The sequence below is a fragment of the Lithobates pipiens genome, unplaced genomic scaffold (genome assembly GCF_037356315.1).
Source record: "Lithobates pipiens isolate NorthernLeopardFrog02 unplaced genomic scaffold, aLitPip1_a1.2 Scaffold_8, whole genome shotgun sequence".
Lineage (NCBI taxonomy): Eukaryota > Metazoa > Chordata > Amphibia > Anura > Ranidae > Lithobates > Lithobates pipiens.
In genome coordinates, this window is record NW_027507903.1 from 165,391,225 (window position 1) to 165,416,998 (window position 25,774).

At 40.0% G+C, this 25,774-nt stretch overlaps 1 protein-coding gene across 7 annotated transcripts in view; it reads left to right on the plus strand.

The window, feature by feature from the left end:
* PCLO (piccolo presynaptic cytomatrix protein) overlaps positions 1-25,774 on the plus strand; it is a 490,197-nt gene that overhangs the window by 88,254 nt on the left and 376,169 nt on the right. The gene's annotated exons all lie outside the window — the stretch shown is intronic.

Consider the following 25,774-nt stretch of genomic DNA (forward strand, 5'->3'; position numbering starts at 1 on the left):
CAATCAGGCCTGTATGGTAGAGTGGCCATACAGAAGCCACTCCTCAATAAGAGGCACATGACAGCTCGCTTGGAGTTTTCCAAAAAACAGACCAGACCATGAGAAACACAATTCTCTGGTCCGATGAAACAAAGATTAAACTCTTTGGCCTGAATGCATCATGTCTGGAGGAAACCAGGCACCACTAAGCACCTGGCCAATACCATCCCTATGGGGAAGCGTGGTGGTGGCAGCATTATGCTGTGGGTATATTTTTCACTGGCAGGAACCGGGGGACAAGTCAGGATTGAGAGAAAGATGAATGTTGCAATGTACAGAGACATCCTTGTTGAAAACCTGCTCCAGAGCACTCTGGACCTCTGTCTGGAGGAAACCAGGCACCGCTCATCACCTGGCCAATACCATCCCTACAGTGAAGCATGGTGGGGGCAGCATTATGCTGTGGGGATACTTTTCAGTGGCAGGACTTGGGGCACTAGTCAGGATAGAGGGAAATATGAATGTTACAATGTACAGAGACATCCTTGTTGAAAACCTGCTCCAGAGCACTCTGGACCTCTGTCTGGAGGAAACCAGGCACCGCTCACCACCTGGCTAATACCATCCCTACAGTGAAGCATGGTGGGGGCAGCATTATGCTGTGAGGATATTTTTCAGTGGCAGGACTTGGGGCACTAGTCAGGATAGAGGGAAATATGAATGTACAGAGACATCCTTGTTGAAAACCTGCTCCAGAGCTCTCTGGACCTCTGACTGGGGGAAGGTTTCAACAGGACAAAGACCCTAAACACACAGCCAAGATAATGGCGTGGCTATGGGACAACTCTGTGAATGTCCTTGAGTGGCCCAGCCAGAGCCCAGACTTGGACCTTGAACATCTCTGGAGAGATCTGAAAATGGCTGTGCATTGACACTCCCCATCCAACCTGATGGAGCTTGAGAGGTCCTGCAAAGAAGAATGGGAGAAACTGCCCAAAAAATAGGGGTGCCAAGCTTGTAGTCTCATACTCAAAAAGACTGTAATTGGTGCCAAAGGTGCTTAAACAAAGTATTAAGTAAGGGCTGGCTGTGATTTAAGTGTTTCTTTTTTCATTTTTTATTTTTAATAAATTTGTAAAGATGTCAAACAAACTTCTTTCACGTCGTCTTTATGGGGTACTGTTTTTTATAATTTTGAGAAAAATAATTAAATATAATCTATTTTGGAATAAGGCTGTAACATAACAAAATGTGGAAAAAGTAAAGCGCTGTGAATATATTTTGGATGCACTGTATGTCAGTACTATACCCATTATGTACTTGAATTCCCCCATTTCTCTTTTGTATACATAGAACTAAAAAAGGCTGAAACAGCAATGAATTTACCTTTTCTTTGTCCCCAGTCCTAGACTCTGATTTATCTTGTAAAAGGCATACATGCTCAGACCTGACATTTTTACTGTTAATATGTTCAAATATTTTCTGGGGGTTTATCCTACTCTCAGTCAGTCAAGAATTTCTAGAACAAATTGGTGCCTCTGATTAAAAGGGGAAAAGAGCATCCAGTAGCCAGAAACCAACCCTGCTGAGAGGAACTATTAAGTATTTGAAAGGGAGTGCCTAGCCTGGAATCACTGAAATTCTACCTTTTGGGGAGATGGGTATGATTGATTACAGACCATTTTACACTACAGTGGATGGCTTGTTAAAAAAAGGAAACAATGCCAGTGTTAAAACATGGTTTCTGGCTCTAAAAGACTTTACATTTTATGTACAACACAGGCCAGGGACACACCAAGGAAATGCTGATTGACTGTCATTCTTCCACTGTAAGTGGGCAAAACGCATTCCTTCTTACAGATCTGAGCAGAGGGCTAGGGTATGTGAGGCACTGGCTGGCATGATTGTGAATGGTGTAAATTATATGTGTCATACAGACTTTTCTTACCTACACATGTTGAGGGACTATGGGGTGTGTATCTTATATGGAGAACACAAACTTTTTACTTCCTCAGAACCTTAAAAAAACCCTGTCTTCAGTCATAAAGTGAGAAGGCTTTGTGGGTGGAAAAAACCTTATTTCCTAGGTCCACATTTTGCCACATTTTGCCTGGCAGGTAGACTGCATTCATTTGTCTCAGCTGTTTATCGATCAACTTGTGTACAACTATCCTCTCAGGTTTTCCCCAATCAGTGCCATTGGGTATAGCTGGCAACACTGATCATTGCATTCTGCCAGTGGGGAAGGCTCCCTGTTGGCAGAATACAGTAGCCCAAGAGGAGTGATTCTTCCATCCACATTGAATATGTAAATAGGGGAATCAGTTCTTTTTTTTTTTTCATTTCACCCACTGGTTCTAAAGCCTAGTATACACTATTAGTATTTGTTCAACCCAGCTCAGGAGGAGCTGCTATATGTTTAAATTTAGTTTTTTGCCTAAAATTGTAATGAGTTTTGGGACTAATTGAGCAAAATTGTACTTTGGCATCAGTTTGGCTGGGCTGTATGGAAGTTCTGCCTGGTCATAGGTGGGGTTGTACACCTGTGGGAGGTTATAGAACACAGTCTGGTTGGACACATTGGGTACCAATCTCTGTCTCGGAACCAATGAGTGGGAGTTTGTCTCACTGCTTAAGGGGTACTTAAGGTGCCGAAGTCACGTGGTTGTCGGGGTTCCGGTCCAGAAGTTGTTGCTGACTCCTCCTGACCAGCCCCCAGGGGCCCTCATGGCCTGGGTGCGGATCCATCCATTTCCGAGCCTCGGAACTGGCTAGTTTGAGGCACAGTAACTGGAAGGAGGATTCTAAGGTGTTCCGGTGCCGTCTCAGGTTTTGGAGAGGCCCAGCAACTCTACATGCGACCAGGGGAGGACTCTTCTGTAAGAGAGCCACGCACAAGGCTGGCTGCTCGGTAAGAGCCTGGAAGCTGAGCTGCCATGGACATTGATGGAATCCACAATTCTTACGGTATCGCCGGACCGGCTGAAAGATTCTGGTACAGTAAGAAATGTTCCTATTTCTACCCTTCCAGTTGTAACTAAGTTTCCAAGTTTCCAACCAAGTCTGCGTGAGAGACTTTGAAAAGCTAGAATTACCTGTTGGCTGCTAAACCCAAAACTTAAGGATTTATCCAACAGTTAAAGAGTCCAGTTGCGAGCGGCTGTTCCCTGGATTGTGTACATAGAGAGAGACTTTATTTGAAGTCAGCAGTTCCAAGCACCTGAGCTAAACTCTACCCTGATACCCTCTATTCCTAACTTAGAAACTGAGTTTGTTCAACCGTTTTATGCAAAATAAAAATCCTAACAAGGAACTCAAGTGTTGGTCTCTACAGTTACTGGCTTATTGACCCTGGGAACCCCTAGACAAGGACAACGAGTATGATCTGGAGGAGGTAATCGGTAAGCCCAGAAAAATTCAGCCGCTCCTTCAGGGGTAAGTGCTACATTAATACAGCAATTTCCCTTGCTGAGCTATCGTGTTCAGACAGGGGGACAACCCCTGCCAGAACACAGACCGGCTGACGTACACATGGACTGAATGTTGGCCAGATTCTACTGAACCGGCCGATGCCTCCCATTATTCAGCCTGTGCATATGGCCTTTAAGACTCCTTGAAAACCCTTCACTCCCTATGATATCTTATCTCAACAGCTGTTAAAATGGAATGGTAAGCATGGTAATGGAAAATTGTGCATTTGTTTTGTTTTTTATGTCTTATCTGTAAATCTCTGTATTTAATACAATATCAAAGATATAGAAGGGCATGCATGTAAAATGTGAAAGTCAAATAAAAAAAAAATCACTGCATTAAATGTATTAACCACATTAAAAACTCTAAATATATATGCTTTTTCCTTTAAACAATAGGAATATATTTTCACTATTGTTCATCTGCTTTTTCCCTTTGTACGTCAATCACATGAAAGCCTCCAACTCTAAAGCTGCTTATTTTTACTTTTCTTTGTTACAAATATAATGCATATTTTAGTAATACTGCTTGCGATATGAATTGTAGAAAATTGTCAGTTTGGCTGCAGTAAGATTCAGACCGACACTTTTGCTGATCATTGCAGTTCTAGCATTTTTTTTTTTTTTTTGCTCACAGTAGATTAAATAGTATTCCCATTTTCCCTTTCAAGACATTATTTGCAATTTTACATTTATGTTTATTTATGCAAAGAGAAAATAATTGTTTATTGCTTTTATTATGATTGGTGGGAGTAGTAGTACATTCTATATACATGATCATCTGATGTCCTTTTTTTCCCTTTAAAGACCAATTGAATTTATTTCAAGTGCTATTTTGGGCAATATTGTCACTGCTGTTTCAATTGTTCAATTGTATTTTGCATTGTTGTTTACTGTGCAGCAGCACTGATGGGTCTTTAAATTAAACAGGCTTTTTTAACACTTGAGTAAATTATACATTGATATGCATAGCTAAAGAGGTCAACTGCAGTGAGCCATCTGCACCTTTGTTATGTCTCCTGGCAACCGTAATTCACTACTATCCTACACCATGTGACCTGCCTTGCTTGCGCTCAGTAAAGCTAGCACAGGAAGTGCATCTGACTCTTTGTTTAAACAGACAAGATAATCTGTAGTTTTATATCCTGATGATATTCTGCTAATTGTTTGCTTCTGTGGATCTCTGATAAATGTTTTAAAGTGATAGCAGTGTTTACTGTTTCCCTTTTTTTTCTCATTTTTACTCAACATTTTTCCAGACTTTTTTTATCTCTAGTTTGTAATTTTAGGGTTATAGTTGATGGGTAATTTGTTTTAGAGATTAATAGCGGACACATTTTTATACATCGCTCGTAGCATCCTTCATTAACCTCTTCAGCTCTGGAAGATTTATGACCAGGGCATTTATTGCGATACGACACTGCGTTACTTCAACTGACAATTGCGCGGTCGTGCGACGCTGTGCACAAATATAATTGTTGTCCTTTTTTCTCCATAAATAGAGCTTAATTTTGGTGTTATTTGATCATATCTGTGAAAAAAGGCCGACAATTTTGAAATAAAAAAACAATATTTTTTACTTTCTGCTATAAAACACATCCAATAAATTTAAAAAAAAAATAATCGAATTTCTTCTTCATTTGGGCCAATATGTATTCTGCTTTATATTTTTTGGTAAAAAAAATCCCAATAAGCATATATTAATTGGTTTGTGCAAAAGTTATAGCGTTTACAATGGGATATTTCTATGTAATTTTTATTTTTTTTATTTTTTTACTAGTAATGGCGTTGATCAGCAACTTATAGTGGGACTGCAACACTGCGGTGGACAAAAGACATTAAGTGACAATTTTTTGGGGACCAGTGACACTAATACAGTGATCAGTAATAACTAATATTCACTGTAACTGTACTAATGACACTGGCAGGGAAGAGGTTAACATCAGGAGCAATCAGAGGGTTAAATGTGTGCCCTGGGAGTGCTTTCTAACTGTTGGGGGGTTGCTTGTACTGTAAGAAGAAAGAGATCTGTGTTTCTGCTTAGTGCTCCTTTCCCGCTGGACATGCTGATTGGCTCCTGCTGTGACCAACCACAGCAGGAGCTGGTCGCCAGCGCCGCACACACATGTGCCCCAGACCCAGAAAATGGAATTGTGTATAGGTATGTAATTTATACTGCCACCCTATGCGTGGGATGGTCCGGAAGCTGTTAAAGTTATTTTTGTTTGTATTATTTTAGATTACTTTTTTTATTGTAAATAATAACTACTTGGAATCTCAGTAAAGTTTTATAACATGGTGATTATGGGAATGTTTGACCATTCTTCCAGAGGTGCATTTGTGAGGTCAGGCACTGATGTTGGACGGGAAGGCCTGGCTCGTAGCCTCCTCTCTAATTCATCCCAAAGGTGTTCTTTCGGGTTGAAGTCAGGACAGTCAAAGTTCCTCCACCACAAACTCGCTTATCCATGTCTTTATGGACCTTGTTTCTGCACTGTTGTGCAGTCATGTTGGAACAGGAGGGGGCTATCCCCAAACTGTTCCCACAAAGTTGGGAACATGAACATGTTATAAATGTCTTGGTATGCTGACACCTTAAGAGTTCCCTTCACTGGAACTGATCGTTATGTGATGGCATGATCACAGTGTATTCACATCAGTTCCATTCATAACAGCTGTCCTTACTGTAGTAATGCTGTGATAGGCCCGCAGCTATCACATGATACCTAGCATCCTGTACCATGTGATTAGCTGTAGTCAATCTCAGCATGTCAACAATAAGAACAGTACAGATGTTATGAATGAAACTCATTAATGACAGTTCAAACAATTGCTGTTACAGCGATCATCGCTGTAACAGCAATCACAGTGTGAAAAAAAAATCCTTGACCCCCCCCCCCCCCCCCCAGAGTAGTAGTATCATTATGTTGACACTGAACTACTCTGCTGACAGTATGTAAAAAAAAAAGTGTTAAAAATAGAAAAATATGTTAACAAAATGTTCAAAAAATTGAACAATTTTTTTTTACATTTTTTTTATACACGGGGCCCTCCTGTGTGTCTAATGTCAGCACTTCCTTACTGAAAACTTTATAGGGGTCAGCAGCAACTGAAACCTTTCAAACACTTATGTTTATCATTTAGGCGTTGCGGTTTTGCATGGTAATACAAATGTTTGGGAATGCACATACCATGTTGCATTGTTGTGCCTTTCATTTTAAATAGCACCCCAGCATACTGTTACAGTGGATTGCAATTTAGCCATGCTGTGAATGTTGTGATAAATGCACATGCCATATATTGTGATGTATTGTGTTAAAAAGGGTCATGTCTGATTTTTGGGACTTTGCAATGTGTTTGAATATCCAGAAGTAAAAGAATATCCAGTTTTTGTGCACATTCACCATCCATTCAATCCAGATCGGTGCCTCTCAGTGTTTCTACTTAACTACTTCCCACCCAGCCAATGTACATATACGGCTGGGTGGGAGCTCTCTCCTTCTGAATGGACATTCAGGAACATCATTCAGAAGGAGGGGGATTGGCGCAATCCCAATATGCTCGTGTCACCCGGACACGGCGCATCTCGGACCGGCAGGAGGGCTCTGTGATTGGCCCTCTTGATCACGTGACAGCCGTGTCTAATCACAGCCATCATGTAATGTAAACAAACAGCCGGTTGCTAAGCAATCGGCTCTCCTCTCCTCACACGGAAGTTGTCGCTGAGGAGAGGAGAGCAGATCGCTGCAGCCGGCTGGTGATCAGTGAGTTTGAGCAGTTTTTTACAGCTTTTTACTCACTGATCACCAGTCTAGTGTAAACACACATGTCCCTACACAATGTCCCCAAAACATACATGTCCCCAAAATACACATGTCCCCCACATTTGTCCCACTAAAATCACATGTCCCAATGATTATCTGCACACATATGTCACCTGCACCCATCTGTACATGATAATTTGTGTACATATGTCCGTGAACACACAAACCAATTATTATACACTTAACGGAATTTTTTTTACCAAAAACATGTAGCAGAATAAATTTTGGCTTAAATTTATGACAAAATTAGATTTTATTGGATTTATTTTAAAATAGAAAGAAGAAAATATTGTTTTTTTTCCCAAATTTCCGCTCTTTTTTCGCTTATATCACAAAAAATAAAAAACGTTGTGAATAAATACAACCAAAAGAAAGCTCTATTTTTGCAAACAAAATGATAAAACATTTATTTGGGCACATCATAGCATGACTGCGCAATTGGCATTGAAAATGTGAGAACGCTGAAAGCTGAAAATTGGTCTGGGAAGGAGCGGGGGCGAAAGTGCCCAGTTTTGTAGTGGTTAACAATCAAAACTGACATAAATAAAACCATCCAATTGCAAGCTGCAGCTCTCAATTCACCTACTGGGTATTGGATGAAGTGAATCAACAAAAACAAAAGAGAAGGAGAGAGAGAGAGCACATGTGCCCTAGTGTAATAAAATGTATTAAATAAATATATATGGTATTAATACATGCATGTGTAATATAGGCATATCAATCCACAATTCTCATTCACATGCCTTGTCCTTCAGATAGATGGAAAGATCCCTGTTGGCTTCCACAATGTGTCATCCAGATGATCACTAGCCAGATCACTCACAAGCTAATCATACAAAAGCCAGGACACCTATCTGCTTCAGCCGCTGGCTAGCACAACGTGCCAGGGAATCCATGCATGTGCTATAGACATTAGTTGGTACCAAATCCTAGAAACATTGAACACAGAAGAAAAATGGGAATGCTTTAAGAACACATTAAACAAATAAAGATATCACACAGTACATTCCAATGGAAAATAAATATAGAACGGTGAAGGTTAAACCTGGGTGGCTAAACCGTAACATAAAAATTCTCATTAAAAAGAAAAAAAATGACAGTTAAGAAATATAAAGGGGATGGGTCATTGTCAGCATTTCAATCCTATAAGGCATGCAATAAGAAGTGTAAAGCCCCATACACACTATAAGACTTTCTGCTGATTTGTGTCTTCAGATTTACCAAAACCATGTAGTGCAAGGGCCTGCCTGATTGCATACAAATTGAAACTCCTAAAGTTTGACCTCATATTATATGGTTTTCGTAAATCTAAAGGAAAGAAACTGTACAAAAATCTGTGTATGGGGCTTAAGAACTCAATCAGAGCGGCTAAAAAGACTATGAGAGACACATAGCAGAGGAGAGTAAAAAAAAATCCCAATACATTTTATAGATATATTAACAGTAAAAAAGCGAGATCGGAGCACATTGCCCACATAAAAGACGATGAAGGGAGGATGGTTACGGATGACACAAAGAAAGCAACTGTACTAAATGCTTTCTTCCCCTCAGTTTTTTACACAGGAAAAGGAGGGGCATACCAACCATGACTGTATTGTTAGTAACATGCCGCAAGATTTACCCTTGTGGCTAACAAAGGCTGGAGTCAAGAAAAGACAAGAAAAGCTTAACACAAAAATATCACCAGGACCAAATGGCTTACACCCAAGAGTCCTCAAAGAACTCAGTCTGGTCATAGTTAGACCATTATTACTAATCTTTGTGGACAGCATACTATCAGGAATTGTACCAGCTGATTGAAGAAAAGCCAATGTGGTACCAATATTCAAAAAAATACAGAAACATATTGTCAGAAACCATGAACCAGACCAAGACAGAAGTACAATTAGATCACACTTGTTTATTAATAAAAAATAAAAAGGTAAATAGAGTAAGCGTAATCAAAGCATAGCCAGAGTCCAGTAACCAAATCGAGTAGTCAGCCAGTCCAGAGTTCAATAACCAGATCGGGTAATCAGCCAGGCCAGAAGTCAGGGACCCAAGTGTAGGAACAGCAAGCAGGATAAGGAGCCAGAAGGGATGTCAGCAAGCCAGTCTTTAAACAGAACCGCAGGAGATGGTTTCTTGTGATGTGACCAAGGCGAAGGCAGAGAGGAAGTGAGCTGGACAGCTTTAAGTAGGCAGGTCAGATGAGCAGGATCAGGAACAGCTGGGTAACTGTGGAGAGAGATGAGAGCTGCCAATTAGCAGATCGCTGAGCAGCCAGCCCAGAGAAGGAAGGGCTAAGCCAGCCCTGACACATATTCCTGGAAACTACAGGCCTAACATCAATAGTAGAAAAAAAGAACCAGGCTAACGAAGGGGTTACTATTGGCAACAATGAATCTGATCTTTTCATTGTTGCCAATAGTAACCCCTTCGTTAGCCTGGTTCTATCGGGCTAATCCCCCTCTTTTTTCTATAAATGCTTGAGGTTAAGGCCACAACACCCGATAGGGTGAATGATCTAATTTTGGTAATTTTACCACCTCTTCCCTAATGTTTTTTATGTAACATCAATAGTAGGTCAATTTTTGGAGGGGATGATAAGGGACTATATCCAATAATTTGCTGCTGAAAACAGTATTGTTAGTAGTAATCAGCATGGGTTTATTAAGGCTCGTTCCTGCCAGACCAGTCTGTTAACTTTCTAGGAGGAATTGAGATGCCATCTAGATAGGGGAAGGCCTATGGATGTGGTTTATCTGGATTTTGCAAAAACATTTCATACAGTTCCCCATAAATGCTTAATCTTCAAACTGATGTCTGTAGGTATGGACCATAGGGTTTTTTCTTGGATAGAAAACTGGTTACAGGTGTGTGTCCAAAAAGTGGTGATAAATAACGTGTACTCAGACTGGTTTGGAGTGGTAAGTGGGGTACCCCAAGGTTCTGTCTTGGGACTAATTCTGTTTAATTTATTCATAAATGATATAGATAGATATAGATATAATGTTATTTTATTTTTAAAACATTGACAATAGGAACTAATTATGCAACACTACCTAATTCATGCTACCTTATATATTCATATTGAAAAATTAATAAAATACAAAATTTCAGAATGAATGCAGCTTTAATGCAGTGCATGCTAATACACAAAATAATTCCTGATGACCCACTGTAGTGGCCCAGAGAAATGTCAGCAGGCACTTAACAATATGGCATTGAATCTGTATTTTCTTTACATGCACAAATATGTTTTAAGTTTTGAAATGACCCAGCAACCTACCTATTGAAACCTCCCTTCAACTCCCTGGCCTGTAACACCCTTTTTGGGCCAGTAGGGCTATAGTTATAACACTTAAGGATACCTTTTCTGAGCAATGGTACTGATTTTTTAAGAAGGAAACGGGAAGTCATGCACAATAAGGTTATAAAGATTAAAAATTGACATTTTCTTTGTTGATAGGCAAAACAGAGGTTTGCAGGTTATAGATTTCCAATACCAATTTAACATTGTCTTTGTTAAAAAATTGGTTTTGAAATAGTTTGTTATTCATACAGAAATTATTATCAGAGGAAATCACATTGGACATATTGCTAGCATTCCAGCAGGAAGAAAAGACTACATGAAAGTTACTACAGAGAGAAGCAATTTAATACATGCTGCAGTTCATGCACGCTGCAGATCTTTAAAGTCACCTAGAAGAAAAGCATGTCAGGGCCCAAAAGGATGCTGATCTCACGCAGTGTCTAGGCAAGGTTGTCATATGGTTGCCTAATAACATTAGTTCAAAGGGTCAAAATAGACCCGTGTGAACAGATTTTCTCTACATTCCAAGAGAGGGAACAATTAACTAAATAAATACAGTAATTAAATTACATTTCCATGAATTATGTTACTAGTATTCATGTAATAAACGGATTCATGGATTGTCCAATGAAAAAAGCAAAGTTACTGTGCTCAAACCTAGATAACCCTGTAAGCTGTGAACAGGTTGGGTGCTGTGGCTGAAGCTCCTGAAAGCGGTCAAAGTGCAACCATATAGTATAGAAGGCACTGGATCAACAACTGCAATAACAAACTTTATTATAACACAGAGTAAAAAACCTATGACATATAGCCCCATTGACGTGTTTCTGTCAAACATGGCCTTGATCGCTAGCTATGTAATAACACGTCACCATTATCTAAAAACTCCACCTTATTATACAAGATCATGAACAGGTAGAATAATTAAAAAACAATGTTAAAGGATAAGTTCACCTTTTGGGAAAAAATAATAAATGCACATATTTTTCCTGTTCAATGTTTTTTTATTCAGTGAGAAATACAAATCTAATTACACTCAGTCCAAAAAAATTGCATAATGCGGGAATTGCACCCACAGTGAGTGCACTCCAGAGTACAGGAGTCAAGTCACAGCAAAAAAATGAATAAACAGAGGCATTGACACATATGAGCTAATTTAGGGGCTAACAATCCAAGACTAAAATAATATTTCAGTCACAAAGCTCCGAAATCAACTTTTTAGTCAATACTGAGTATTAGCGTTGCAATTAAATGATGAGAAACAAATCTATTTCTCTGTGTCAGAGAGTAAAGGGGGGAGGAAACAGTAGAGGAAAAAAGGGATACGAGAGATGAGGAGAGGTCTTCTGTACAGGCTCAAGAAGGACAGGAGTACAAACAATGTCAACACCAACATGTGTCATGGTTCAAGAAAGGAGACATCAAATTCCAATGTGATGTGAAAAGGTTGTCCACCTAAGGTTGTAGTATCTTTACACATTTTTGTATTCTGTCTAGTAGAGTCACCTTCATCTTACTGTGAATCATGGCTTGAGTCGTTCAATGCTTCATCTCAAGTATACACAGTTTTGAGGACTTCCAAGCCTTTGCAGTTGTTTGTTTTGATGTTGTCGTGACCAGCAGGGAAAGTATGAACTGAGTTCTAGTTAGATTGTGGGTAAAATGAATCAGTAGGATGGCAGTTGAATCTGGGCTGATCAGGACTCGAACAAGTGTGCAAATGATGTGAAAAACATCAGCCCAAAAAACACTGCGTAATTAGACAAAAACACTAAATATGCGTGTGTGCCCAGTTCACCACAACCTCTAAAGAATGTAGATGGGTATGTGGGGAGAAATTTAGAGACTCTTGCTGGGACCTGGCACAATTAGATCAGAACTTTATAATTGGTTTCATATGCAATTATGATTTCAGAGGATGACTTAGTCGATTCCCACACTGTGGCCCAATTCTCCTGGTAGGTGGAGAGGAAGACATGGGAATTATGCCAGGGGCATGGGGTTCAGATTTGCAAATGCTCTCATAGAGGGTTAAGCTGTTCAGGGAGGAATATGTATGAATGTATGATGTAAAAAAGTGGGACATCTGGAGGTAATGAAACAGTTATGATCTAGAAAGATGGAATAGCTCACACAATGAAGTGAGGTAACAGTGACTAGACTACTCAGTTGAATACAATGCGATCACACCCATAAATAAAAGGAGGCTGGATTAGTGTAAGCAGAGTAATGGGAAAGATGCTCATAGAACGTCACTAAAGGGTAGTCAGGAAAGATTTGGAAGGGCTTTTAAGTATCCCAAGGTGCTAGGGAATGTGAAGTTATAGGGTTATCAACAAATATACGTTATGATGGACAGAGCCAAAGTAGGTTGGCAATGGTCACAGGGTCAATGTCGGCAACTTCAAGTCCAAGCCATAGTGGAGTTTCAGAGGTGGCGTGATACAGAGTGATTTGGACAACTTGGGCTGGTTGATAATATTGGTCACTTCGGGGCCGCATGGTAGTTTAGAATGCATTAGTACAGACTTGAGAACCCTAGGTTTAACTGGGTCCCATATGTAAGAATGAACTTGTTTTTGCAAGGTGTAAAAAAAGTGGGGCAGGTCTGCTGTGGGGCGGACTCGAAACAGAAAAATAATTTAAGATAAGAGGGGAATTTTTACAGCAGTGATATGACCCATCCAAGATATGAGGGCAGTTAAATTTGCAATCATAGCTGAATAATTTGCATGATAGAGTGACTAGGGCAGCTAATTAACTTAATACCCAAGTAGGAAAGGTATTTAGTGACCCATTAGAAGGGGAACATTTCTTGAAGGTGGTTAATTTTCTCTATGGGAAGAGATGGATTGAGTGTCATAGATTTATGGTCATTAAAAGAGAAGTATGGGAATATTTTTTTTCCCATAATCATACTTACCTTACTTACTTATAACCATACTTGGATGCAGTATTGATGTGATGCTGCATCTGTCTCCCGCCGCCTCTGCACTGAGAACTGAGCCATCGAACACTGCCAATGGCTCCATTCTTACAGATTCTCTCCATTGTCAATCATCAGCTCTCCTGCTCTGCTCCTCCACGCTCACTGGAGCGCTGAGCTTTGGAGGGGCAGAGAGCGGCCGTCTCAGCCTCTCAGCAGCTCACTGAGAGTCTGAGATGGCCATCAGTCCAGGCATCTTTTGGATCCAGACTCCCAGAGGCATGATGATGCGGTGCCTGGACTGATCTGTGTGATGTCAGCAGAGAGCAGACTTCAGACTGCTCTCTGCTGAAAGCAGGTCACAGGAATGCAAAATGAATTGCACTCCTGTGACCTATAGGATAAGCCCAGCCAAACAAGCTCAGGCTGGACTTCTCATTTAACTTCCAATCCTGTAATAGAGAAAAATTATTCTAGGATACACAATAAATTGGGTAGAGTGGTATGTGAGGAGGTGACAAAATGGAGAATGTTATAAGCAAATAAACATAATTTATTTAGATATAGTATGAGGCTTCTTTAATACCCCTTATGCCTGAGTTGAATTGAATTAGAATTGCTGGGGTTTGACAGTGAGGGAAAACAATAACAATAAGAGTGGTCAACCTTGTTTTGGGCGATGGAAAACTGATTTGACCTAACTATTATGTACTTTAAGTAAGCTTGAGGGCTGCTGTACATAAATGATACCCAACTATTAAAACTTGGCCAAAGCCCTATTTCTGTAAAATATACATAAGATAGGGCTAACAAAACGTAATCAAAAGCCTTGTAGATGTTCAGTGATAAAAAAGTTTGAGGGGATATGTTGTCTTTGTGCCATATACTGCAGGCAAATGGCTCTCTTAATGGTATCTCCTACTTGGCACCAAAGTATAAATTCTACATGGTGATTGTGGAGTTGTGTAACAATAATAGGGCTCAGATGGAGGGTAAGTATTTTAGCTAGAATTTTATTTCTAAATTGAGTAAGGAAATAGATTTAAAATTGAACTATATGGAATTGTTGACATTAGGCAGCTTAGAGATAATGGCAGTTAATGTATCCTGACCAAAAGGAGTGTTGTTTAAGTAATGCATTAAAAGCATTAGATAAGAGGGGCTCTAAGTAGTCAGTAATTTTTTTTGTTACAGCAAGTGGCTGGGAGGCCATCCAGGCCTGGTCATTTATTGGGTTTTAGAGACTTAATTGCATTAAAGCGGTTGTATTGCCCGCTTGGTCATTTTTATCTATATAAGGCTTACCTGTAGGTAAAATGAATATGTCCTAAAGCTGCACGGCTTAGGTGATATTCGAGCCTTCATGCAGTCGCTAATGTCAGCAGCGCATGCAGGCTGAAGGTCCAGAACTTGCCGGAATGAAGGACGGTGACGCTGTCACAGCTCCAGCCACTAACAGCGCCGGAGCCCGCAAACCCAGAGAAAACCTACCAAGCTGTGGGAGCTTCGTTCTAAGGTAAGTAGTGCTAGTATGTGATGCATACTAGCACATTATGCTGTTGTCTTGCAGGCTTTTTTTTTTTTTGGAGGTTTACTACCACTTTAAGGACTTCATCAACAGAGATAGGATGCTCCAAGGGCTCTCATTTTGTAGTAGATAGAGTAAGCATAGAGAGTTCTCAAAACAGCATGTCAGCCTGATTAGGGGAAAAGGTACCCTAAAAATATTTGCAGAATTCACAGAGGACCTTAACTGGATTGCTCGTGTCCACATCTTTGGAAGTTTTAAGCCAAAAAGGTTTCAATTCGTAATCCAGTTAGTGGAGTGCTAAACATTTCAGGCTTATTAGCTTAGTGTATTGTATGTCGGATAGTCTTCTCAGCTGATTCAGCCACCAAAAAGCCTACTTCAGTTTTAGTTTTGTCCAATAAGAGCTTATTAGATGGATCATTATTTAATTGAAAATTGAGTTGAATGTTACAGTATATATGTCACATTCCAGTTGTTGCAGATGCATTGGATAGAAATACAGATGCAAGTACTTCTGTTTACACATTTATGGACTTCCCATAAAATGAATGGGGATATATTAGGAGTAGTGTTATGCATTCGTTATTTTTTGATAGGAATTTGAATGTCAAAGCAAAAAAATGTATTAGCTAATCAGGTTTCAGTTAAACATCATGCCGTTTCAGTGGTTTTTAGAATCAAAGATAAAATTGTAGTAATCACTGCGCAATGAGCAGACCAAGGGAAAGGTTTAATGCTAGTTTGTAGTAGGATTGGGAAGGAAGTGATTGGGATGAAAATATGGCCTATTATTGTGAAAAAATTATGAGGATGACTATATAAAGTATATTTATGCCTATCTGGGTTGCATTCCCTCCAGATGTCAAGGAGGGAGGCCTGTTGTAAGAGTGATTTTAAGGTGACAGAAAAGGGATGAGATTCATAAGTGTAAGGTGACCTATCCATTTAGTGCTGTAAGATTTGGTTAGAGTCTCCATACATGAGAATTCCCCTACGGCGTGCTTGAACAACCTGTAACAAATGTAAAAAAAAGGGTTCAAACTGTTTTTGGAGACATAATACAAATCTACAATGATTTTAACATCTTCGAGGAGACATACCAAAATCAGATTCTGGCTTTCTGGGTCCCTGATCTCAGCAAGAGAAGTAAATGGGATAGAATAATGGAAAGCTATTAGAACGCCACAGTGTTCTGTATTAGTACAAGATAAAAATACTTGTGGATAATGGGAGCTGAAATATCATGGGCCAGAATGTGTTTAACAGTGGCAAAGGTTTAGAATGCTTTAACCCTCTTATGAGGGGAAGACTTTTCACATTGAGTGACAGCATGTTTAATAAGCCATGGATAAGTCAGAAGCATTGCAACAAATTGTAGGGACCAGGTCTGCATGGGATACAGAAGACTTCATGTAGGGGGAAGGAGGTAAAAGAGAGGGGAAAGAAGGAAACGTACAGAGAAGAAAATAAGCAGTAAAATAAAGGACCATTTTTGATTTAGGGCAACACAATTATGATAAATATCAAGTGTATGCTCAAATAACTATTGCCTGAAAGGGAATTGTTCAAACGCAGAGCAGATCCCCTGGATTAGAAGTGAGAACCTGGGGGTAGGGTATGCAGTGGCTGCTTCTTGTGGCAACCAAGGCAATCAGAAAATAGGCATTGACAACAAATTACACAAAAAAAGCTGTGCTCATAGTCATCTAAATAATAGCTGGAGAGCCAGCTAAACACTTGTGCAAAGTCTCACCAGACCAGCTAACATAATATATAGTGGAGAAAGGGGGGTGGGGGGTAGGAAAGTATGGGAAGGAAAAGGAATGGGCGGGGTGTGAATAAGTGATATCGAAAGACCAAAACTATAGTCAAATATACCCAGGTTTCCCAGTCTACGAGAAGGCTTAGCCAATGACAATGAAGATTATACAGTATCCCTTTTTTTTATCAACAAAAAGGTTTTTTATTGATGAAAACTTAAGGCACTACAAGGTATAATTGCACAGGTACACAATCAATGGACAACAGTGTTTGGTATAAACTAAACAATCTATAGATATTTGAAAATGCATGCCCATTTTGCCAATTCCATATCATAAAGGCCATTGTATGACACCTGTCGCCCTCTCAGCACCCCTAACCGAAGGGGGCGCAACAAAAAAAGGGGAAATAAGAACATATCATAAAACAAAATAAAATAACTCTCTTTTAATCCCACTGGCAATACCGATATTAATAAGAACATTCAGTTACTAGTATGTCTCCTCCAATAGGTCTCTTGATCCATGTTTAATTACCTAGGAGTTCCCGTACTGAAGTTGCTATCCCATTAGCAATCTATCCAATGCCAGCTGTGGCGGTGCCACATCTGGTGAGTCCAGCCAGCTCTGCCATATACCATAGAATTTATTTGGTGATTTCCTATGATGGTATATATTTTTTTCCCTAATAAAAGTGGTATTAACTTGCTGAATCCATTGTGTTATTTTAGGTGCATTTGCAGAGAGCCACATACAGGCAATCAGTGTTCTGGCTATATATAGGAGTTTTGTGAGTGCAATGCACACCAAGGGGGTGTACAGTCCCTCATTAAGGCTCCCCAATAGGCATGTCAGTGGGTCTATTTCCAACTGCACCTGGTAAATGCTATTGATTTTGGCTATAATGGAGCTCCAGTATCTCACCAATTTGGGACATCTCCAGAGCATATGGATTAGATCTCCTGTTTGGACTTGACACTTCGGACAGATAGGGGCATCCCTTCTACCCCAGCTGTGCAACTGCACCAGTGTGCGATACACACGATGCAATATGAACAGATGGGACAGTCTCTGTGCTGCGGACACTGACAGCAACGGTCCCACCTCCAAAATCTGTTCCCATTGTTCTCCGTCAATAGGGCCAACATCTCTCTCCCACTTCTCCCTGCAAGGTAAAAGATCAGGGGCTTATATATGTGATAAGAGATGAGTATAGACTCTTGAGATAGCCCCTTTCTTCTCAGGTTCAGTGAATATAAAATCCAGGAACACTGATTTGTCTAGCCTCAGATTAGAGTATTTACTCTGGAGTCTCAAAGCATAGTGTAATTGAATATACTGAAAGTGGTGGCCCCTGAGCTCAGGGAATTCCACTAATAGTTGAGAGTATGGCTTCAATCTGGGTCCATCTAAAATCTGATATATGAACCTAATCCCCGCTCTCTCCCAAATTGGGTGTTTAGGAACCTTGGCAAGATTTGTGTAGAGGCGATTACGCCAAAAGGGGGTTTGGTGCATATATCCTGCAACTCCAAGTGTATTTCTGACTCCCTTCCATAGTTTCATTAGTAATTGGGTTGTGGAGCAGTTAGAGGGTGTGTTAGGGAATCCCATTTCCATATGAGACAAAGCTGTGTAAGGTACATCCGAGCCAACATGAAGTCTCCTGGAGAGGTCCCTGATCGTCGTAAGGTCCCACCCCGTAAAGTGCTGTAACTGGACAGCAAAATAATACATTTTTGGGTGCCGAACAGCCATTCCATCTTGATTTTTTGGGAGCTGTAGAGTAGCAAGCTTAATACGTGCCAAGCCACCGCTCCAAATAAGGGCCCTGAATTGTGAGTCAATCTCACAAACTCAGAACTAATATTGTGGTATCCAGACTGGCGCATTATGTAAGATGTACAATAATTGCGGTGCCCATATTATCTTGATAAGATTTACGCGCCCAGTTACTGAAAGTGGCAGCCTACTCCAACTAGTTTGTTTTTGTTGAAAGTATCGGTTTTAAGTTCAGTGTGATATAATCTCCTGGGTCTTTAGTCACCACTATACCTAGATATTTGAAGGAGGCAACCACTTGTATATGTGAGAGATCTTCTGATAGGGGGGTTACTAAAGGGTCTCATGGTAAAATAACTTTTTTATGTCTCCCAAGTACAGCATTGTATCATTTGTGTACAATGAGATTGTCCGTGCCGGAAGCCCACGATGCTAGGAGAAGCCCTCACCATAGCCACAAGAGACACCAATGCAAGGGCAAACAGCGGGGGCGACAGTGGGTACCCCTGTCGCGTGCCACGGACCAAAGGGAATGCCTCAGAAAGGGTGTTGTTAATATTCACGTTTGCTGTGGGGGCATACAGTATCTCTAGTTCTGTACCTGGTCACATTTTTCCGTACAACTTCCGGTTCCTCTCGTTGTCGGTCTGAGCTAGTGGAAAGCACGCCATCCACGGAGGTGGATGCAAGGAGAACACAATACACCTCTCATTTTGACCAGCTAGCAGCCCCAGTGCCAGGACAGGCACTTTCAAATGTAAGGAGCCATTTGGCTAAAACTTTTTTATAACATTTTAAATAAACTTTACTACGCTATAGAAGCTCTCTGTTTTGTATATCCCGCATATATATTGATAAGGAGGAAGGTTCATATACATCTGCAGCCCTGTCTACATGAGCAGGCACAATCCTGCATAAGCACTATTTGACTTTTTTTTTCTTTTTTATTAAAGAAGTCAATCTTTTCTGGTAAGCAGGTTACATATCCAGTCACTTCGGGTGTTGATTTCCTAGGCTCTGGTGAAGGATCACTTAGGAATTTGTTGGATCACTACCACAGTTAGAAGAATTTTAGTTTTTTGTTGGAATCACATGAACTTTGAAAATTATTGTTTGGGACTTTATTTTGCTCGTATATATACACTCTTTTCACAATGGTGTTTCAAACAGATTATTCCATGTTCTTTTTATATTACTGTTAGTTGATGACTATAGATCACCTATTTCTATGTAGTGTAAACATTTAGAGTTATCTAATTAATGGATGTAAAGAAAGATCTTTACATCCATAAACAACTGATTCAACCAAGTTCAAATCATGACTAGAGTGAGGAATTTCACTTACCCCTCTTATAAATTTAGGAAAACTACCCAACATACTATATTCTATTCTCTGAAGCCTCATACACACAGTCAGATTGTCCGATGGGAAATGTGTGATGAGAGGCGGTTGGCAGAAAATTGCTCCATTGGACAATTGTTGTCGGTATTTTCCGCGGACAAATTTTGGATAGCAGGTTTTAAAATTATTTGCGGACAAATGTCTGTTGTCGTATTTTCTGAGCATGTGTACACAAGTCCATCGGACAAAAGTCCAAAGCACAAACACGAATGCCCGGAAGCAAGGACGAGCCAGAAGCAGTCAGTCTTGTAAACTAGCGTTCGTAATGGAGAATCAACATTTGTGATGTGGCAAATTATGAAATCTCGAGTGTACAATTTTCTTCTTTAATGGGATAATAATGAAACGTCTTTGCTGGTGATACTGATGGAGTTATTGCAAACAGATTTTCAAAGGCTTTTTTTTTTCTAATGATATCAAGAATAATATTATGTTTTCTTTTTTTTAATTTGGGCAAGTTACCACAACACCATAATCCTGTAGTTTTTAAGATCAAAGATACAACTATGTTGGTGTCCCTTGCTGATTCTACCTTGTATTTTTTAAAATGTAACTGGCTACTCCCAAACTGTAATTTGAAGTAAAACACATAGCCAAGTACAATTTTTTTATTGTGCATTAAAAAAAGAAAACAAATAAAATTAAACATGCTTTCTGCTCCAAAAAATATATAGAAAATATAAAAATCAAATCATTATTATTCAACCAAAAAATAAAATAAAAGCCTCATGCATGTGTCCCCCTTATTAATATAGGGGGTCAACAATGCCAAGAGTTAGTGAAAGCAGGGGTCTATCATCCGGAGATCTGGATTATTCTCCTGGAGCTTCCGCAGCGAAGGAATATGACATAATTGGTCACAATTAATAATGCAACCAATTTTTGGTCCAAGAATTCCTCCTCCTTTTCCTGGGCTATACTTGGGTCAAAGCATTAACTCCAAGGCCAATAATAAATAACACGTTATCTCCTTTGATTCCGCAACATGTCTGGTTCATGAACGGCCATTCAGTAACGAACTGAAAAGCGCAAACTGAAAAGCACTAAAAGAAAACGCAAATCAACATTCACCAAACTTCTACTAACATGAAATTAGCAGAAGGACCCTAAAGGGCAGAGCTAAAGAGCTGAAAAACCATGTAGTACATCAGTACTTTCATGTTTGTTGGCTGACAGTTCCTTGCCATTTATATGCAAGACAAGTTTGGGCCAACGCCCTTCGGACAAAAGTCCATGGTTTTGTTGGTGGAAAATCTGATCGTGTATACGAGGCTTAAAGTGGTTGTATGGTCAATTTTTTAACTTTTACCTACAGGAAAGCCTATAATAAGGCTTACCTGTAGGTAAAAAAAATATCTCCTAAACCTGTACGGTTTAGGAGATATTCCCCTCGGTATGCGCCGCTGACTGCAGCGGCGCATGCGCACAAGGGGGTTCTCGCCGTGAAAATCCGGCAGCGCTCGGTGCATACTAGCTCATCATGCCTTTTGCTTTGCAGGTTTAAAAAAAAAAAAAAAAAAAGAAATTGCGGGTTTACTACCGCTTTAAGTATACAAATACTCAGACACCCAGTTATTTATGCTATGTCAAGCCGTTGTGCAGCATCTCAGCATAGATGTTAAATATATTGATATCAATATGTATTATGTCATATGTACAAATGTTATGAAAATTATTTTAGTTTTAAATGCTTCTCTCTGGTTTTAAGATAAAAATCAAGAAATAAAACATAATGGAAATAAATGCTAAAGCAAAATAGATCAGGGACAGGGAGAAAAAAAATAGGGCTTTGGGAAAAAAAGTCCATTAAAAAGAAAAGAATCTTTGTGTCACAGAGCCGCAGAACGGAGAAGTGCCTATGTAAACAAGGCATTTCCCTGCCTTGTGCCATGACAGAGATCACTGCTCCCTGTCATTAGGAGCAGTGATCACTGTCATGTGACTGGAAGCCCATCCCCCCCAGTTAGAATAACTCCCTAGGACACACTTAACCCCTTCATCGCTCCCTTGTGGTTAACCCCTTCACTGCCAGTGTCATTTACACAGTAATCTGTGCATTTTTATAGCACTGATCGCTGTATAAATGACAATGGTCCCAAAATAGTGTCCGATGTGTCTGCTATAATGTCACAGTCCCAATAAAAATCACAAATTGTTGCCATTACTAATAAAAAATAATAATAATAAAAATGCCATAAAACTATCCCCTATTTTGTAGACGGTATAACTTTTGTGCAAACCATCAATATATGCTTATTGCGATTCTTTTTTACCAAAAATATGTAGAAGAGTACATATCAGCCTAAACTGAGGAAAAAAAATGTATTTTTTATATTTTTGGGGTATATTTATTATAGCAAAATGTAAAAAATATTAAGTTTTTTTCAAAATTGCCGCTCATTTTTTGTTTATAGTGCAAAAAAATAAAAAGGTGATGAAATATTGCACGACCACACAATTGTCAGTTAAAGCGACGCAGTGCCGAATCGCAAAAAGTGCCCTGATCAGGAAGGGGGTAAAATCTTCCAGGGCTGAAGTGGTTAAACGTTGTTTGAAGTTAAAACAAAGTACTATTTACATGTTTACAGTTTGAAGCTAATTTACCCCACTGTCAGATAAGTGTTATTTGCATTCAAAAACTAATCTTGAAAATGTACACCTCCTGCTGTCCACATTTATGACACCCTGGAACCTCTTTAATTGTTCCAATAATGTGTCATGTTCTATTGTCATCTTATCATACTCAATCTTCAGGTAGTCATATTTCTGTTTTAACTGAACGGAACTTTAACTTTTCTTATTATTATTTTGATCAGCTCTGTTTTTCATATTAACATCACCCATATTTGACCCGGTGTTTCCTCTCTTGCTGTTATCATTAGATATCTTCTGATCTTTATGTTTAGTATTTTTCCTAAACAATGTGGCTAAATCAATTTTGACAGCCTGCTCATTTGACTTTCTCCATAACTGATCTGCTCTCAACAATATGTTTTTTTAAATCATGAGGATTTGGGGTAACTAATAAAATATTTTGTTTTGATATCTTCATGCAAAGCATCTAGAACCATACTCATATGTACCAAGCCTCCACGCTCTAAGGCCCCTTTCACACTGGGGTGCAAGCAGCGTCGGCGGTAAAGCGGCGCTATTTTTAGTGCTGCTTTACCGTCGTTTTTGTGGCGGTATGCGGCTGCTAGTGGCCAAAAAAGGGTTAAAACTGCCCGCAAAGCACCCCTGCAGCGGCGCTTTGCCGTCGGTATAGCCGCGCTGCCCCATTGATTTCAATGGGTAGCAGTGGTTTAGGAGCGGTGAATACACCGCTCCTTCACCGCTCCAAAGATGTGAATAGTAGGAATTGTTTCACCGTCCTGCTAGCGCACCGCTCCAGTGTGAAAGCCCTCCGGCTTTCACACTGGAGTGAAAAGGGCCTAAAAATAGCGCTTGAAAAACGCTCCAGTGTGAAAGGGGCCTTATGCAAGATTATTACCGACCAATAATTCCATAATAGTAGCTATCCTGTGTGACAATTCATAGGGAGAGTCACTTTGCATGTGGATCTTGTTGGATCTTCTAATGAATAGTAACATCAGAATGTACACCATACAAAACACACAATAATTCCAGTAAGTATGTCTCTATAGAATGTTGCAAAACTCTAAGTCAGATGGGTTAAGATTTTACATATCTCTGACCTGCTCCCCATCAGAAAACCATTTTAAAAATCTGTTTAAATCATGGCAGGAAACCATTCATATTTCTTTAAGAATTGCGTCTAATTCTTTTGGTTTCAGAGGTTTGATTACAAGCTGAACTTCACCTGTATTATTTTTCAGGTCTAGTATGGGTTATAAGGGGATGGATTTTAAGGGGAACCCTGCGCCAAAATTATGAGGCCCTTGTCCCCATTAACATGGGTACAAGGTGCTTTGGGAGGCTATTCCAAAGTCCCCTTCCCATGTTGAAGGCATGTGGCCTGGTATGGTTCAGAAGGAGGCGCTCTCTCGTCCCCCCTTATTTGGTGTGGCCTGCAAGGTTGCCTGCTTGGATAAGGGTCTGGTATGGATTTTGGGGGGACCCTAGGCCATTTTTTTTAACATTTTGGCTCATGGTTCCCCTTAAAATCCATACCAGACCCTTCAGGTCTGGTATGGATTTTTGCGGGGCCCTACGCCATTTTTTTAAATATTGGCTCAGGGTTCCCCTTAAAATCCATACCAGATGGGTCTGGTTTGGATTTTGGGGGACCTCCACACATTTTTTTTATGTTTGGTTCGGGGTTCCCCTTAATATTCATATCAGACCCGAAGGGCCTGGTAATGGACTGAAGGGGGAACCCATGCTGTTTTTTTAAATGCATTTTATCTATATTGCTGAGACCCGACAATTCATTACATCCAAGATCAGTTTTAACCACTTAAGCCCTGGACCATTTTGCAGCTAAAGGACCAAGCCCCTTTTTGTGATTCAGCACTGCGTCGCTTTAACTGACAATTGCACGGTTATGCGACGTGGCTCCCAAACAAAATTGGCATCCAATTTTTCCACAAATAGAGCTTTCTTTTGGTGGTATTTCATCACCTTTGTGGTTTTTATTTTTTGCGCTATAAACAAAAATAGAGCGAAATTTTGAAAAAAATTCAACATTTGTTACTTTTTGCTAAATAAATATCCCCAAAAAACATATAAAATTTATTTTTTTCCTCAGTTTAGGCCGATATGTATTCTTCTACATATTTTTGGTAAAAAAAATCACAGTAAGCGTTTATTGATTGGTTTGCGCAAAAGTTATAGCGTCTATACAAAATAGGGGATAGTTTTATCGCATTTTTATTAATAATTTTTAATTTTTACTAGTAATGGCGGTGATCAGCGATTTTTATTGTGACTGCGACATTATGGCGGACACGTCGGACAATTTTGATGCATTTTTGGGACCATTGGCATTAATACAGCGATCACTACGATTAAAAATGCACTGATTATTGTAAAAATGTCACTGGCAGTGAAGGGGTTAACCACTAGGGGAAGTGGAGGGGTTAAGTGTGTGTGTGTTTTTTTTACTGTAGGGGGCGTGGCTTGGCGTGTGACATCACTGATCGTCTTTCCTTATGACAGGGAACAGACGATCAGTGACATGCTCACTAGGAAGCACGATGAGAGGTTTGTTTACACTTACCTCACCTTGTTCTTCAGCTCTGTGACCCGATCGCGGGTCCCGCGGCCACAGTCACGGAGCTCAGGACCAGGTCACGAGTGCACCGGTGGCAGAGCGCGTGCAACCCGCGGCTGGGCACTTGAAGGGCAACATGCCTGTACATGCTTGTGCCCAGCCGTGCCGTTCTGCCGACGTATATCGGCGTGAGGTGGTCCTTAAGCGGTTAAATTACTTTTTTCCTTTAGAAATGTAATTTTGCTGTGCTAAACACTGGAAAACCGCGCCACTTTACAGGCATACTATAGACACCCCCCAGGCACAATATTTAAAGGAATATTTAATTTCTATTGTTTCACTTTAAGCAAACTTTTTATGACAATAACTTGCATATAAGCCTTTAAAATTAGAACTTTTGATTTTTCATATTCGTGTCCCATAGACTTTACCAGTGTTCACGTGTTCATCCAAATTTTTTGCCTGTTTACATGTTCTGGTGCGAACCGAACCGGGGGTGTTCGGCTCATCCTTAAGTGGGAGTAGTTGCTATTAGCCGCGATAGATACCCAGTAGAGCGAGGAGGAGAGGAATCAAGCAGCCATCTCACTCTTGGCGGCTCGGACATGCCACCCCCCCCCCCCCACATGTTT